Below are 15,088 nucleotides of genomic sequence, written 5' to 3'. Positions count from 1 at the left end.
CTTGCTGTTGGAGTTGTTTAAAGTCATGGCTTGTTATAGGGGCATATCGCATTGCTGCGTTGTCCAGCAAAGTTCAAAGTACTGGTAATCAGTGACACTGCTGTAAACTGGCATAATTTGGACAATTGCTACAAAATGCTGTACTATTTAGATGGGTGACCATGATCAACCCAAATCAACAGGAAGTTTTCAAATTCTGCAGTAGGACTTAATCTAACAAACCCTTTTTATGCCAGGGCTGGCACTTCTGAGCATACCAGCAAATGTATCGCTACATTATTATACTTAATTTTTTGCCCTGCTAAGGGTCACACAAACACATGCACATATAAATACATGCATGCCTTTCAAAATTTTAACATGCGCATCCTAGACTGAAGAGACAAATCTAAAGCAAGCAACTGAGCGTGTGGTGATGGATCCTTTATTTGTTAGTAGGGAACCCCCAGCTCTCCTACGTCAGGCCCTCCACGTAACAGGCTTGAAGCACAAGCTATACTTTGCGCTCTCAAATGTTGGAGAGTGTGAATTTGGACATATCTATTAATGTAGCACGAGCTACAATTTGTATCTGACCATTTCAACTACCCAATCCTCCATTGGAAGAAATAAAGCAATTCCTCTGAAAGAGAGTTAAAGAACACATGGCAAAACTGTTTCAAAGAAGGTAATGAATACATTGGTCTTTCTCATTGCCCCATCTGATTGAGAAGAAAGGAGTGGCAGGAAAAGCTTCTGATTAAAGATAAATAAATAGGCTCAACTTCATCAGGAACAGCTAACAGCCCAATTGTCTTCTACTGCTATACTGATACAAGATGTTTTTCTGCCACTGACTCTGCTAAAGGTTAGGCAAAAATTGCCTTCTTTGCAATAAGCACAATGGCAAACAGAGATCCTGATGGGTGCCCCAACACTTCGGCTGCTAAAAGATGCAGTTAGCATCTGATGAAGTGAACCCCTGCTCATAAGTTTATGCATGTCTGATTCAGTTAGTCAACAAGGTGCGTATCTACCATGCCTTTGGACTGCCTGCAGTTGCTGGCCAAGAGAGCGGTAGTGCAGCAAAAAGAAAAGGGGAACGCTGGGGAAAGAGGCTGGTATGTCCTGGAGTTAGAAAAGGAATCTGGAGGGGCCAATCTTTGGACTACCTAGAGGGCAAACCAGCCCCTGGCACCCATTCACGGAGAACAGCATATACAGGAACACAGACTTAAAGAGCTTAGACTCACATCCCGACCTGTTGGATATAAATTTCATAGCTGTTGAGTTGTGGGAGCTTCACATCTCTGAAAATCAGGCTCAAGATGTCCTGTCTAGGGTTCCCAAACTAGAAACACCCAAATTAGGTTGTTTTTCCAAAAATGCAGACCTTCCAGAGTGCTGTGTTAACAGTGGAGATCCAAGCATCGGTGAGGTCTCTGGCACATATATCACACTGCCAAATCTCCCTACCCTGAGAGAAGTCCCACAGACAGAGCTGAAGATGCAACAAGCTAGAGTAAGATCAGGGAAAAAAGTGTTTGTCTCTCTCTTCCAGTCATAATGCTACATTTTGTAAAGGCCTAAAATTTTGTAAAATGATGCTGCTGTATTAAGTACAATGTTGGGTATTTTTGCATGTTGGAACAGAAAAAAAAAAGAACTTGTTCAAAACAGTTACAGAGCTGTAAGGAAGAAGCACACACACAAACTTTGCTGTCTGCCTCAAGCATGTCTGCTGTCTCATACTTGCCCAGTTTCGCCCACAGTTGCTTTTAAACCCGAGCTGACTTAACCATGACTGGAAAGTCAGGATCTGTCTTGAGGAAAACTAGAGAAGGTATTAGGGCGGATAACTACAAAATCAGGAAAAATAAGAATGGGCTGGCTGCAAGCGAATGCTGTCCAGGGATTAGAGAAGGAGACTCCGAGTCCGATCTTTTTGCAGTCTATCACAGCTGTGGTCAATTTGGTGTAGAACTGTAGGCAAGTTATTAACATCCCTGGGTTTTGCTCTCCACTGCCCTTCACTGGGTGTAGCAATCTGCATCTGTGCACTGTAAATAGAAAACTGCTCTGGTTTGCTAGCATGCTCAGTTTGCACAGGTGGCAGTGATGTCTGTGGAGGCAGTGCAGACTCAGGCTTTCCCTCTTGGAAAAGCAGGAATGATAGAGGCAGACAGGGTTCTTTGGGTGAATCTGATATCTTTTATTAGACCAACTTAAATAGTTGGAAAAAAAAGTTTTAGCAAGCTTTTGGGTTTAAAAACCCTTTGTCAGGAATGATAGAGAACCTTAATTTGTATAAAGCATTTTGTGAACCTTGCACAAAAGGTACTACATATCTGCATACTGTATCGATGCATTCATGGACAAACCTGGGGAACAGGTGCAAAGAGACTGGTACTGACATCCGTACACACTACCAGCAGTCCGTTCATGTGAATAAAACCAAGTGCCAAATAAGCTGTAAGAGGGAAAGCCAAGCTTTAAACCCTGACAGTCTTTAGTCAAGCAGTGGATCATTAGGTCCCACCATGATGCCCTGAGCTACGATCAGACTGGGTGATGCAGAGAAGTCTGGAGATGCCTTGAGAAATATCAGGGATATTTCTAAAATTAATTTTTGCTGAAGCCTTCTTTAGTGCCAGACTTTCTAACGAAGGATGTGCATTTGTGTGAGCACTTCATGTTCCTAACACAAAAAACAAATATCTGACAAATGTGTGCAAGACAGTTACTTGTGCACATGGAAAACTACCCCCATGCTCACCTGCACGTGTCTGATGTGCACACAGCAGGCAGGAGCCAGGTAGGAGAAGCAGCTGCAGGAGACACTGTAGGGGGGACTTTCAGAGGTCAAGAGAACTGGCTATAGCTTGACTGGACTTTCTCTGCCCCTTGCCAATTGATTTGCTACAGTTCTCTTCCCTTCCCTTACAGTTTTTCCGATTCAGCCTCATTCCTCTTACCCCCTTCTTCCCTGATCCTTGCTCCTTCTTTTCAATGTCCCATTTCCCTTCCCTCTACTTCCCATTGAGTGTATCCCCTGCTAACTACCCTGCTGCTGCAATAAAGAAATAATTGAGGAACGAACACAGTGTCCTCACATGGTTCACTCTGTTTGGGTGCCAAGCAAGCCCCTTCGCTTCATCCTGTGCCCAGCTTGTCTCTTTAGAGCACCAGCTCTTCGGAGATAAGACCGTTGTCTACTCTGTTTCTACAGTGGTTAGCACAGTGGAGCTGTATCTTAGTGTCCCTTAGGCATTATCATAATATCTCATAATACACACAATTGATAAAAGTATCAGGTGTCTTATGCCCGTAACTTAGGCACATAAGAAATTGTGTGAGCAACTGCCTATACTGAACTGACAATCCCCATAACTGTGAGATTGTGAGGGTAGAGGGGGGTTTTCAAAAGTGCCTGATGATGGCCCCTGAAGTCAATGGGAAAATTCTTAATAGGCTTCACTGGGAGCAAAATTAGGCCAATGCTGAGCTGTCTTTTCTTTTCTTTTGAAAATCCCAACATTTCTGGTTTCCATACAAGAATAGGATTTTCAGTCTCCTTCATACATACCATGTAAGCAAAGCATATTTCTCATAGAGAAGTAAGGCTAGAAGGGACCTCCAGAAAACATCTAGTTCAACTGAGGATCAAACCTGCGACCATCCTACTATCTGGCACTGTAAGCAAATACAGTCCTGTGCTGTTCTTATTGTAAGGACTACAGGTTTCTAAAGAAAGGAAGGAAATAGCTGGCCATTTAAAAAAACTCTGTGAGATCATGATTTTAATGTGCTAAGTACATCAAAAGTAACAAACACAAAGGCATGCGGTCACAGCAAAGGCACTAACTGACTGGGCTGTGTTTTCCACCAGATTCAGAGCAGGACATCATGGTTTGGTGTACAAGAGGGCTGCAAATCAATTACTCAGATTTTCCATCAATTCAGAGGGAAAACAACTGTATGCAGCAGTAAGACAACTTAGAGCTTCCCCCTCTCTCCCCTAAATTTCCTCTAACCCTGGCTCCTGGTTCCACCACTGTTTTATGCAGCCCTTTAAGTAGGACAAAAAAACTGATAGGAGAAGGCTTTCAAGAAGGTAGGAAAAACATTTCAGTTAGAGCCAGTTCATGTCTGCTGCTGCTTTGTTAATTAGCATGTTGGTAATAGAAACCAGTTTTATGAGCTAGATGAACACTGTGAGAGATGAACAGTTCTGGAAAGGTACTGGGGAGCAAAGAAGCAGCTTTCCTTTTTGCTTCACTTTTCAAATATTTTAATCCATGCCTAGTCACAGTCGGTACCCATGTGCATGGTTCCTGGTTTCCAACAGATGCCCTTGTAAGCTGCCAAACTTTAAATTTTAAAATCAGGCCTGACTCTTTTGAAACTCTGTATATCGAAGAAGAGGTGTCCTTTTCTTATTCTATAAAGTTTGGATTTAGTTTCTGCAAAACGACTCCAACATAACAAAGTACAGTCCCGAGGAGAATCTTCAAAGCAAGCCTGAAATTGCCAACCGATGACTGCCTTATGCTGGGAAAATTGACCTGAATACAATTGTTTCCACAGGCTGAACTGTACTGAACACACGATTATTTTAAAAATTTCACAGTCTCTCGTAGTAGGCCCCTACTTAACCTTCATCTTGTACTACCTTTGAGAGGAGAATCTGCTGGAGGACCACAGGCAAAAGGAGAAACTTTACTGAAGAGAACTGAATTGTACTGCTGGGAGCTTATTTTAAATAATTTACTAGAAGAAACATTGCAATGGCATTGTTAATTCTCCAGTGGTATAAGAAATGTGACTGAAATTCTCTGGAGGACACTGTGGAAACTGATGGGAAGAATGCAAATGATATTAAAATATGATCGACTGATACACTGAAGATTGATGAACCTTTGATGAACTTTTATAACAAAGTTACTGGTTCAAATCCACCTGACGTGAGCAGTCCATGCAAGCTGTCAGTTATTGACTATAGAGCATGGAAGCCTATTTAAAATAACCTGGCTGGTTTCAGTCCAGTTTCCCATGCACAGATGTCAAGCCTGGCATCCTTGCTGGCAGTCTCAGCAGATGCCAAGGAATAAGTGGACAATAGAGACTTATCTTCTATGGGGGTAGTCCAGGGAAGCTTGCATTGCTGTACTTCCCTGGCAGGATCCGTTGTACAGACAAGAAGATGAACACATAAAATAATCCAAGAATGAGACAGGAACAGGATGTTCTTGTGAACCTAAAGCATCATTTTGGCTGGCAAATTTTAATTTCTGACAAATTTTAAATTACCTACTTTCTAACATGGGCAATTCCCTATTCTTCACTTTCTTCACCACACTGGCATACCGGCTAAGTAACGTTGTGTTCAGATGCAGATTTCTCGTCAGTCTTGCATGATACTGCTCTTACTTTCAACTAGCCACATGCCTGAGATGACTCAGTCTGCAGAAACCTTTGTGAGCTTAGACCCAGGAAGAAGCTATCACTATGAAACAAAAAAAGCCACTTTAGTCAGTAGTGTAATAGGATGCGGGGTACAGCAAAGGCAGGTGCATTGATTATAAAAAGATGCTGGCCAGGCACAATTAAGAGACCTCTTCACTTACCTATAGGTGTCTGATTGTAACAAAAGCTCTAGGCTAAATAGACAATTCTCAATCTTGCTGAATGTGTAGTAGAAAATCTACTATATCAAGATCCTCATCCTCAGAATTGCAGTATCATTCAGTTCACCCCAGAATGAAAGCTACACTATCCTATTGTTGTTCATTCCCATCCTTGACTAAATATGACCCGGACAGTTTTGTAAAGGGGGTAACATGATCGATCACTGGTTGCAGGAGGTTCCTGAGGTCACTGGCAGTTTCACTATGTTCTCCAAACCTGCAATGAGTGATTTAACTAACTACATCGGTTCTGGAATTCTTGACATAAGGTTTTCTCATCCGAAAATGCTGATTCACTGCACATGGGAAAGGACTGGTTTTGATTACTTCTCGACTCCAAAAGTTTATGTTACACTTCTGAAATTGCTGAACTGTTTGTTAGAAATAGTTAAAAAGGGCTATGGACATTCAAGCTTTCATATACCAGTTGTCCCATTTGTACCTTTGGTGGAGCTGCATCACTGTCAACAACTATGGGACACTTATTTGTAAAAATTCTCTTATTGGAGAAAAGTCATATAACCAAAATGAATAAGCTTAATTCTGGTGGCCCTTAGTTGCTGGGGCCCCTGATCCAATGAGAGCCTTTAATTAATTCCAGTGAGAGCAGGACAAAACGCTCAAGCTGAGAAGTATGCAGGTGAGAGCAAGCACGATACTGAACTTCTGGTGGATTCTTATCTGGGAATTCATGTCTGTTCTTTACCTTTCACAAATGTATACTAAAAAATAAAAAAGAGCTAAGTAGGTAATACCAGAATCAATATGTTAAATCAAAAGAGCAAATATATTCAGCTACAATTGAAATTACACAACACATGAGAGAGGAGTTCATCTTTTGTGTAAACCTTGATCATCCATTCATAGGGCATCCTTGCTGGGACAAATGTCTGCAAACTTGACACCTGTGCCTATGTTACTGTTGGTATATTTTTAACAAACTATACAGGCAAGAGTTGGATTCTTTAAAGTCTTTATTTTATTTTATTTTTTTAGTAAAGCTGCTAGGTGGTGTGTCTCTTGTAGGTCTCCTGTAGGGGGGTTGGAGTGTTTGTTGTAGGGGAAACAAATTACAAGAATCATGTTTCAGATTTCCTTCTATTGGAGGAGAGAATTAATTGGAGGGTTTTGCTGACATCTTATAAAAATCATCTCTAACATAAAAGGAGGTTACAACTCTCCCACCTAAGACTAGAATAATTCAGAAATGGTAATATCCTGCTACCCTCACTAAAAATGCAATGGATTAGTTAACCGATTACTCAGTATCTGAATCCTCAATATAAGAGTGGGGATCATAATCAAAGTTTCTTCTATAGCATTGTTGCCATTTTAAATCCTAATCTGTCACAATTCTGTCTCACCTTCTGGTTTGTTTTTTTTTTAATAGACCCCAAACATTTCTGAGGCTTTAGAAAACTATCATCAAATGACAGATTGCGTGGCTACAGGGCTGTCAGCTAGCACTTCATGCACCCAAGCCATTAAAATTTCCCAATGAGACATAAATAAATGAAATGCAGTTAGCCTTTAAAATTGACACTATGCTGAAGCCCTATTAAATGAAGGGGCTGACTTCTATAATTGGGAAGCATAAAAGTGATCACGGTACAAAGGATACACAACACACAAAAAGGAGACTGGGATAAAACAACAGGAAGGTCTCAGGCAAAATGACAGTACCTATGAGTCAAACAAGTCCGATTGGTAAAACAAAAGCAGAGGTGTGAACAAGCAGTTCTTGTGCCCTGGGCAGTGGCTGTGGTTAGGCTGGCAGCAGGAGTGGCCACCCATCTTGCCACCTCCTCTAATTTAGCAGCTGGGCCTGGTGCCCCACTTGGCTACCCCAAGTTATGCTACTGGAGCAAAGCATCAGTCCCAAGAAGACCACATGGGCCTTAAAGTCTCCAAACAGATAAGCACACATGGGAGGTTGTTACTGAAGAGGCAGAAAACTATCAGTGAAAACTGCTGGCGTGGCATAAAGCTTATAGCTGGTTGGTTGACTGCATGGACATACTTGCATAACTCAAAGCTTGCTCTGCCACTTGGGGAAAAGGCAGCCACCCCCCACTCCCAGTAATACATCATACTCTCACTATGTATTCAGGGACCAACTTGGCTGCATCATGCCTTGAGCTTGCCTGACCTGTTATTTTCCAGAAACTAATGTTCACATTGCTTGGAGCACTACATAAAATTCCTACCTAGGTTGGCTTTGACCTACTTACAGTAATTAATATCATAGGATTTGGACAGCCAGTCCATGGAGGTGTCAGATATCCTATTCTTTGGGTTCCAATTGCAATGAACTATCTGAAATCTTCTCTTTAACGCAAGAGCCTTGTTCAAGATTTATTTTTCTATCCCCTCTTTCAGGCAACAGCGGTAAGAGAAAGCATCTCATTTCAGTTGTTGCCCTACTATTAAGAGTCACGTATCTTAGTCAACCCCTATCACCACATTGACTCGAATTTAAGATGACCCCCCCCCCAATAATTAGGTTCTGTACATGGAAAACTTATCAATTTGTTATAATTTTCCATCCATAGAATCTAATTATTGAAGGGTCATCTTTAATGCATCCCTTCCACTGTTGCAGGGGGCAGGCAGTAGAGGGACAGAAGGGGAGGTCAAGCAGCTTGCCCCCTGCTTGTGCCTGCCCCTACCACCTCTGTCCCTGGTCTATCCCCCACCCCCAGAGCCTGGGACCTCCCTCCTTTGCTCCCTCTCTTGCCTCTCCCTTACCTTTGCTTCACACTGGCAGGCTCCATCCCCATTCTAGCCTGGTGCACTGTGCACAGCTCCAGCCCGGCTCAGCCCCCATGCATGCTGCGTGCCACTGTTTTAGGACTGGGCTGGGGCCGTGCTTAGTGCCCCAGGCTGCAGTGTGCATGAAGCCTGCTGAAGCACAGCAAAGATGAGCAGGGGGAGGCAGAGGGGCAGGTGGAAAGGAAGATGGGGCAGGGGGAAGAGGCTGTGGGGGGGGAGTTGGTGGAGTTCAGGGGTGGGGAAGGGACCAGCAGCAGCTGACCCTGGGTAGGGGTTGGAGCCAATGCAGCCACCTGCTCTCCCACTGACCTTGTACGTGATTATAACAGCATCGGAGGGGGGTTCCCTCTCCATATTATATGGGGGGGAGAAACCTCATCTTAGAATCAAGTAAACACGGTAATCCCTGGGCCCCTGCGGATGCCATGAGTCAGCAGGGCTCCTGACTTATATTAGAATAGCTTTTGGGTTGCCCTAACTTGCAGCTGGTCTGCTTTTAAAAAGACGGTTGTAGGAACTGGAAATCACTGGAACACAACATGATTCAAAGCCCATGGACAAACTTCAAGGACGGGGGGACTGTTGACATCCTGTGGACTCCAGAGCTTATCCCTTCCTCCAGTCAGGAAAAAAATGGAAATTGAATACAGACTATAGGAGCCTATTACTGCAAGTAGTAAGTAACTTTGGTCCTTCCTGGAAGAGTTTGTTCAGGGGATTCAAACTCCCCCAGATTGTTTTGTCATCACCCAAAGATAAAATACAACAACTCGTCTTAGGGGAAAAGGCAGAATTATAATTACAGCATTTGCACTCACAGAATGGCTTTCATCCCCACGTCAGCGTTTCACAAAGGTGGGTGGGTAAGACCGCTAGCTCTGTCTTGCAGCTGGGTAAACGCAGGCACTGTGACTTGAATGTGATCACACAGCAAGTCAGTGGCAGGCCCATGAACAAAGGTCTCCAGAGTTTCAAATGCCTGCCCTGTTCTCTGGACCATGCCAGTGCCTCGTCTTCCTGAAAATTAGTTTGGCAGACGGTAGGGAAAATCTCAGGCTTCTTAACAATTCCTGGGTGTACATTGTGCAACATAAATCTGGGAGGAGGGCTGTCCCTGATTTTTCTTGCTTTAGACAAACCAAGAATAAAATCATTTATAGTGGCAACAGTGGAAACTGTTTCCCTGGTGCAGTCCCTTTTTCCTCATCAATGTATAACATACCATTCCCAAAGGGTCAGTCTCCCTGGGATTGAAGAAATATGACAAATGGAAAAGATTGGTAGGAAGACTGCAACCCCAAGTAGATATTTACCAAATGACAGAAGTTGTTACAACTGTGAGAACCCACTGGATGCACACCTTGCTGGGTTAGTTGACCCCAGTTGTCTTTCCTACCCAGAGCAGGGGGCTGGACCCGATGATCTCACAGGGTTTAAACTTCTGTGAGTCTGTGAGCCACTGCCCTTCCATGGCTCGCTTCATTCCAAAATCTCAAGGCACACCTTTTTTGTACAGGTCCGGGAGAGACCAAGGCAAGGGAAACTTAAGTGACTTGCCTGATGGCACAAAAGAGCCATTATCAGAATTAGGACCTGAATCCAAGGACCTAACTCCTGCCCAGCCCTGTGTTCTGGTTAGGAGACATTAATGCCAATGCTTTCTGTGCACAGTTCCTACATTCTTCCCCTCTTTTTGTTCCTGTCCACCTTGCTGAAATCAATTGGTGCTCTGATGAAACATGCAGGCTAGCGAGCTCCTTGCAGCGATCTCTGGTAACCAGAGAGGCAAATCTGGAAACACCCCCCTAAGTTTTTATATGACTACTCCCCCACTGTCACTAACCAAACATTGTACACAAACTTGCCGCTGCTGCCGAAGGAGCGAAGGCTGTGGTTTCTAGCATTCGACAGGGTAACCTAAGCAGCGGTGAGTAGAGATTAGTCATGTCACTTTCAAATTTTCCCACATTGCCGGCCCCAATAATAACTAAATGAAAAAGCAGTGGCCAGGTCTGTCATGTCCCTCACCCCTTGGCGGATGGGGAAGGAGAGGAGGGGGAACAGACAGCCTGCTTCTTCTTGGGGGATAGTCATAAATATCTCTACAAGAACATTTTGTGAATGGAAACAGTTAAAAATCAAGGCAGCCCATTCCCTCCTATTTTGTATTTTATTAGACAGGCTTGTCTGTTTGGCAGAGACATGCAAAAGGTGGTTCTGCTTGCTGAAAGGTGTGTGATGGGGGGCAGCGCGGGCTCTGCTTAGTGAAATGCAAACATGAAACGGGATGAGCTGCCCCCCATCTCGAATGGGGTGGTGCTTTTTCTAAGTTAGTGGCTTTCAACCTTTTTCAGCTGCTGAGTACTGCAGTTGATGTGGCAAGTTACTTCTATATGCTCTGCTTTATTTTCCCACTTGCAAAATAAGGGTGATAAATCCATCTATGTCAAATATTTCTGGATTTCTGGATGGGTAGAAAGAACCATATAGGAGTGAGGAATTGTAAAATAAGCAGCCAGTTGTTAAAAAGGGCCTAAAGGTTTTAGGAGCCTAAATCCCATTTTCATAAGAGGCTTAGGTAGTTAGGAGCCTATATCTCATTGACTTTTAATGGGATTTGGTGTCTAAGTGCCTTAGTAGCCTATCAAAATGTTACCCGTAATCACAAATCTACAGATTCTAAACAAAACTGAGGAAACCCATAATTCTCAGCTTTTTTCTTTCATCATCTGTATTTTATGGGACAGTATTTAAATGCATTATCCTATTGCATTACACCTTGTTCAGTTGTGATAGTTATTTCTTCTACCTTAAATATACCATAAGCCAGATCCCCTGGTCCACCATGCTGAACTAAAAGCAGCTGGAGGTTGCCCCCTTTGTAGGGGAGTCTCCAACATTGTGAAGCTGATGGAGACGACTCTTATGGCACTTCTACCAAGCCTGGGAGAGGAAGAGTTAGGGCAGGAAGAAGTCATGTCAAAGGAGGCGAGACTCCACTATCCCCAGTTCAACACTAATACCAGTGATGTGGGTTAAAGCTGTAAAGCTTGAAGTCAGACTGTGGCTATCTAAACCCCACCCCTTGTCTGAAAGGAAACTGGATTCACATAACCAAACTTGGGGTAATCAGCCAACTGGCTTCCCCTGAGTAGGCAGGCCTCAGGGAACTGCTGTCTTGCTTCCTCCGTTCCCCTAGTTAAAAAGAGAGACCAGGTTTTCAAGACTGCCTGCAGAGTTGTGGGAATAAAGACAAAAGTGCAGTACACTATGCTAGCAAGGAGAAATCGCAGGTACAATCGATTTAATAAATGGTGGTGCTCCAGAAAAGGATCTGGAGATTACTCTGAAATAAACTGCTTATGAATCAAATAATATGATGCTCTTGCAAAAAAAAGCCGAATATCATTCACAGATGTATTAACAGAACTGTCATGTAAGACACAGGAAGTGACTGTTCCTTTCATGTTCAGTGGTGGTCATGTCTCAGTTGGCATATTATGTCTGAGTTGGTCAACATACTTTAAAGAAGGAGACAAATTAGAGAGCCTTGAAGAAAGCAACAGATTTAGATTAGAAAAAAAGGAAGAAGTGCTAGAAATCTGGGTTTGTTTACTGGGGGAAGGGACTCTTCCAGTGCATAGAAGTTTAATACAAAGAAAATGGAGATCAATTGTTCTCCATGGACACAAGGAAAGGATCAATCAAGGACACATGAGTTATAGCTAAGAAGTTTTATGCTAGATATTGGGAAGAGCTTTCTAACTAGAAGCATAGTTAAGCACTGGAAAAGGCTGTTTAGGGAGGTTGTAGAATACCCATGTGTGCAGGGCGCTCAGTGCATCTGGTACTTTAAGAGGAGAGGGAGCCTGCAGGTGGCGAGGGGGGCTAACGAGAGCTTCATCTGACCAAGAAAGGGCTGGGCTTAGACAGGATATACGCCCAGAGCCCTGAGCCGAGCAGGCAGTAAGACCCTGGAAGCTGCTGATGGAACATTTCCAAAGCAGGAGTGCAGGAGCCAGAGCGTGGTGTAGAGTGGGACCAGAAGGGTCCAGGAACCCACAGACGGGCTGAGTGTGGGACCAGGAGGTCCAGGCACCAGAGGGTGGCTGAGAGTGGGACCAGAGGAGGCTGAGTATGTGGACTGAACATCAGTGAGTAATGATGACATCCACGAGGCATGGGGCATGGTGTAGGGATGGGTTGAGCAATGCAGTTAGCCCATAAGACAATGATCACAGGTACCTGGTGGTCATTAGAATGACAGCAGACTGGGATGCCCGGGGCAGCCTCCCTTATATAAAAGCAAATACATTAAGGCATGACAGGTGAATGAAGGGGTGCCTGCTCACAGAGAAACAAGTGGGTAAGGGCTGAAGGGACTCTAGGGGCTTCACAGCCACCCCTGGAGAGAGACCCTGTTACACCACCATTGGAGTTTTTAACAACAGGTGAGACAAGCACCTGTCAAGACTCGTCTAAGTATACTTGTTCTCACCTCAGAGCATTTAGATGAATGAGAAGACCTCTTCAGGGCACTGTCAGATCTATATTCCTGTGATCATATGAAGCCTTTCCATATTCCTCACTACATTTTTTGGATGATTGTGATTATTAATATTATGATAACATGTACCATAGTTAGCCAAATCCAGAACAACTTTGAATTTAAGATGATTCCCTGATAATTAGATTCTATACCTGGAAAAAATCTAATTAGTGTTAAATTGTCTTAAATTTATCCCCCCCCCGCTGTGGCAGGGAAAGCAGGGGGCAAGGGGCCAGACTGCCATACCTTGACTCCCCATCCCTCACCTCCCTGTCTACCCCCATCATGCCTGTTCCTGCCCTCATGCCACTTGTGCCCCTGCCTGCCCCGCTGCTGCTGCTTCCCACCCCAACTCCCAGCAAAATAAAAGGCCTCATCTTAGATTTGAGTACTGGCCTGGGGCCAGGACCAAAGCTGCAGCTCAGTCACTGCCTGCTCCAGGCTGGTACTTGAATCTAAGATGAGGTCTGCCCCCTCTACCTCCCCCATTGACTGGGGAGAAAAACCTCATCTTGGATTGAATAAATGTTACGCTGCACATTATGTAGTCAAGTTAAAAGTTATTTTACATGTGTTTTTCATATGTCACTTCTGAGAGAGAAAGAAAGAAAAAGGAGTCCACATTTCAGCCATGAAAAACAAACTATGAAATATATCATTGCTGCTTCAGTGAAGAATTATGTCTTCTCAGTAAAATTAGTCATCTGAACATAGCTTCAGCACTTTAGAACTAAAGGTATAATGCCAGGTTACACTGAAAACAAAGCATGATTTTCTACTGAAGAAGTTTCCATGGAATATACTCCATAACTCTGTTGATGTGATTCTTATTGCCACATATTGTAAACAACTCATTAGTTCATAAGTTTGAAGGACTTGGCCTACGCTATAGAGAAGATCTGGATATGGATGTGGATATGAACTTTTACAAATATTCATGGGACTAGGATGGTGATGTTTGCCTTTGAAAGTTCAGAGTTAGTTCCTTCATAGTTAAGGCACTTTTAGAGTCTGATCCCTTTGCCAATTTGGGCCACTGCTTAATAAAAAAAAAAAATAAGCTAAGATTTTGAAAGGTTTATGGGGTATGTAGGTACCTTGAGCACTTATACTATCATCTTGTAAGTAGAGCTATAACTAAATCACGGTGGAAGTTTGCAGCACAGTGACACCTTTGACCTCACTCTTTGTACCATGTGCACCCCCTTGAGTGGCCAAGGGGTCCCAGCAGCCCCATTCTTTGCTGCTGATTGTCCAAGAGGCAAATATCATTAATAATTAATAATAATTAATACCATGGTTTTTGCCTCTTGGCAAAAAACTTCTGCCATGATTTAAGTAAGTTCCTACTTATAAAATGCACCAATGGAAAAAAAAAAATCACACCCAAAAGTACGACTCAGCATCATATTTTCAATGCTTTTCAAAATGTTTGTGTGCATGCTATTTGAGTATGCTAGCAGCTCCCTCAAACCCCTCAGCAACTGGGCTGTCACCAGTGTCTAGTCATTTCACATTTCTGTACGCATTTTTTCTTTTCTCACTTTTGCTGCAGCCGTATCTATCCAGCCCGCTGCTGTAGCACAAAGGAAACAGGGAAAGTTAATGACGCCCACACTTGGGCTCTACCCTCACTAGCTCTGATCTGTACCGTTCTCTCTACCAAATCTGAATTTAGGGGAATTAATCATCTTCACTGCTGCTATTCAGGCCTGTGTCACGGAAGTACCAGCTATGTGATGAGCAGTATTGGCTTTGTGCAAGTACAGACCAGAGGCGTCTGACCTAAACAGCCCAAATGGAAGCCCACATACTTTCTCTATGGAGCAGCTCATCAGGGTGCTGAGAATAGCAGCTGCAAATCTAACCCAAGCCACAAAACTTAGTGTGTGCTGGGTGTGTTAAGTGTGGAGACAAAACATTGGCAAGTTGCTACCTGGGTTTTAATCTTGGGATAGGCGCTCTGGCTCTGATGAGCAAGGCTTAAGGGCCTCTAGGCCAAACTCTCAGCTACAAACAGCTAAGGACGAAGGAGAGTAAAAAGGAGTCAGCTGATGGTCCATGATCATGGGTCTATTCCTGCACTGGCCAAAGGCCTGAC

The 15,088-nt window shown here is 43.6% G+C and overlaps 1 protein-coding gene across 10 annotated transcripts in view; it reads right to left on the bottom strand.

The window, feature by feature from the left end:
• TCF7 (transcription factor 7) overlaps window positions 1-15,088 on the bottom strand; it is a 104,642-nt gene that overhangs the window by 35,926 nt on the left and 53,628 nt on the right. The gene's annotated exons all lie outside the window — the stretch shown is intronic.

The sequence above is a fragment of the Alligator mississippiensis genome, chromosome 9 (genome assembly GCF_030867095.1).
Source record: "Alligator mississippiensis isolate rAllMis1 chromosome 9, rAllMis1, whole genome shotgun sequence".
Lineage (NCBI taxonomy): Eukaryota > Metazoa > Chordata > Crocodylia > Alligatoridae > Alligator > Alligator mississippiensis.
The sequence above is the reverse complement of the archived record's forward strand: the minus strand, read 5'-3'. Positions and strand labels throughout refer to the sequence as shown.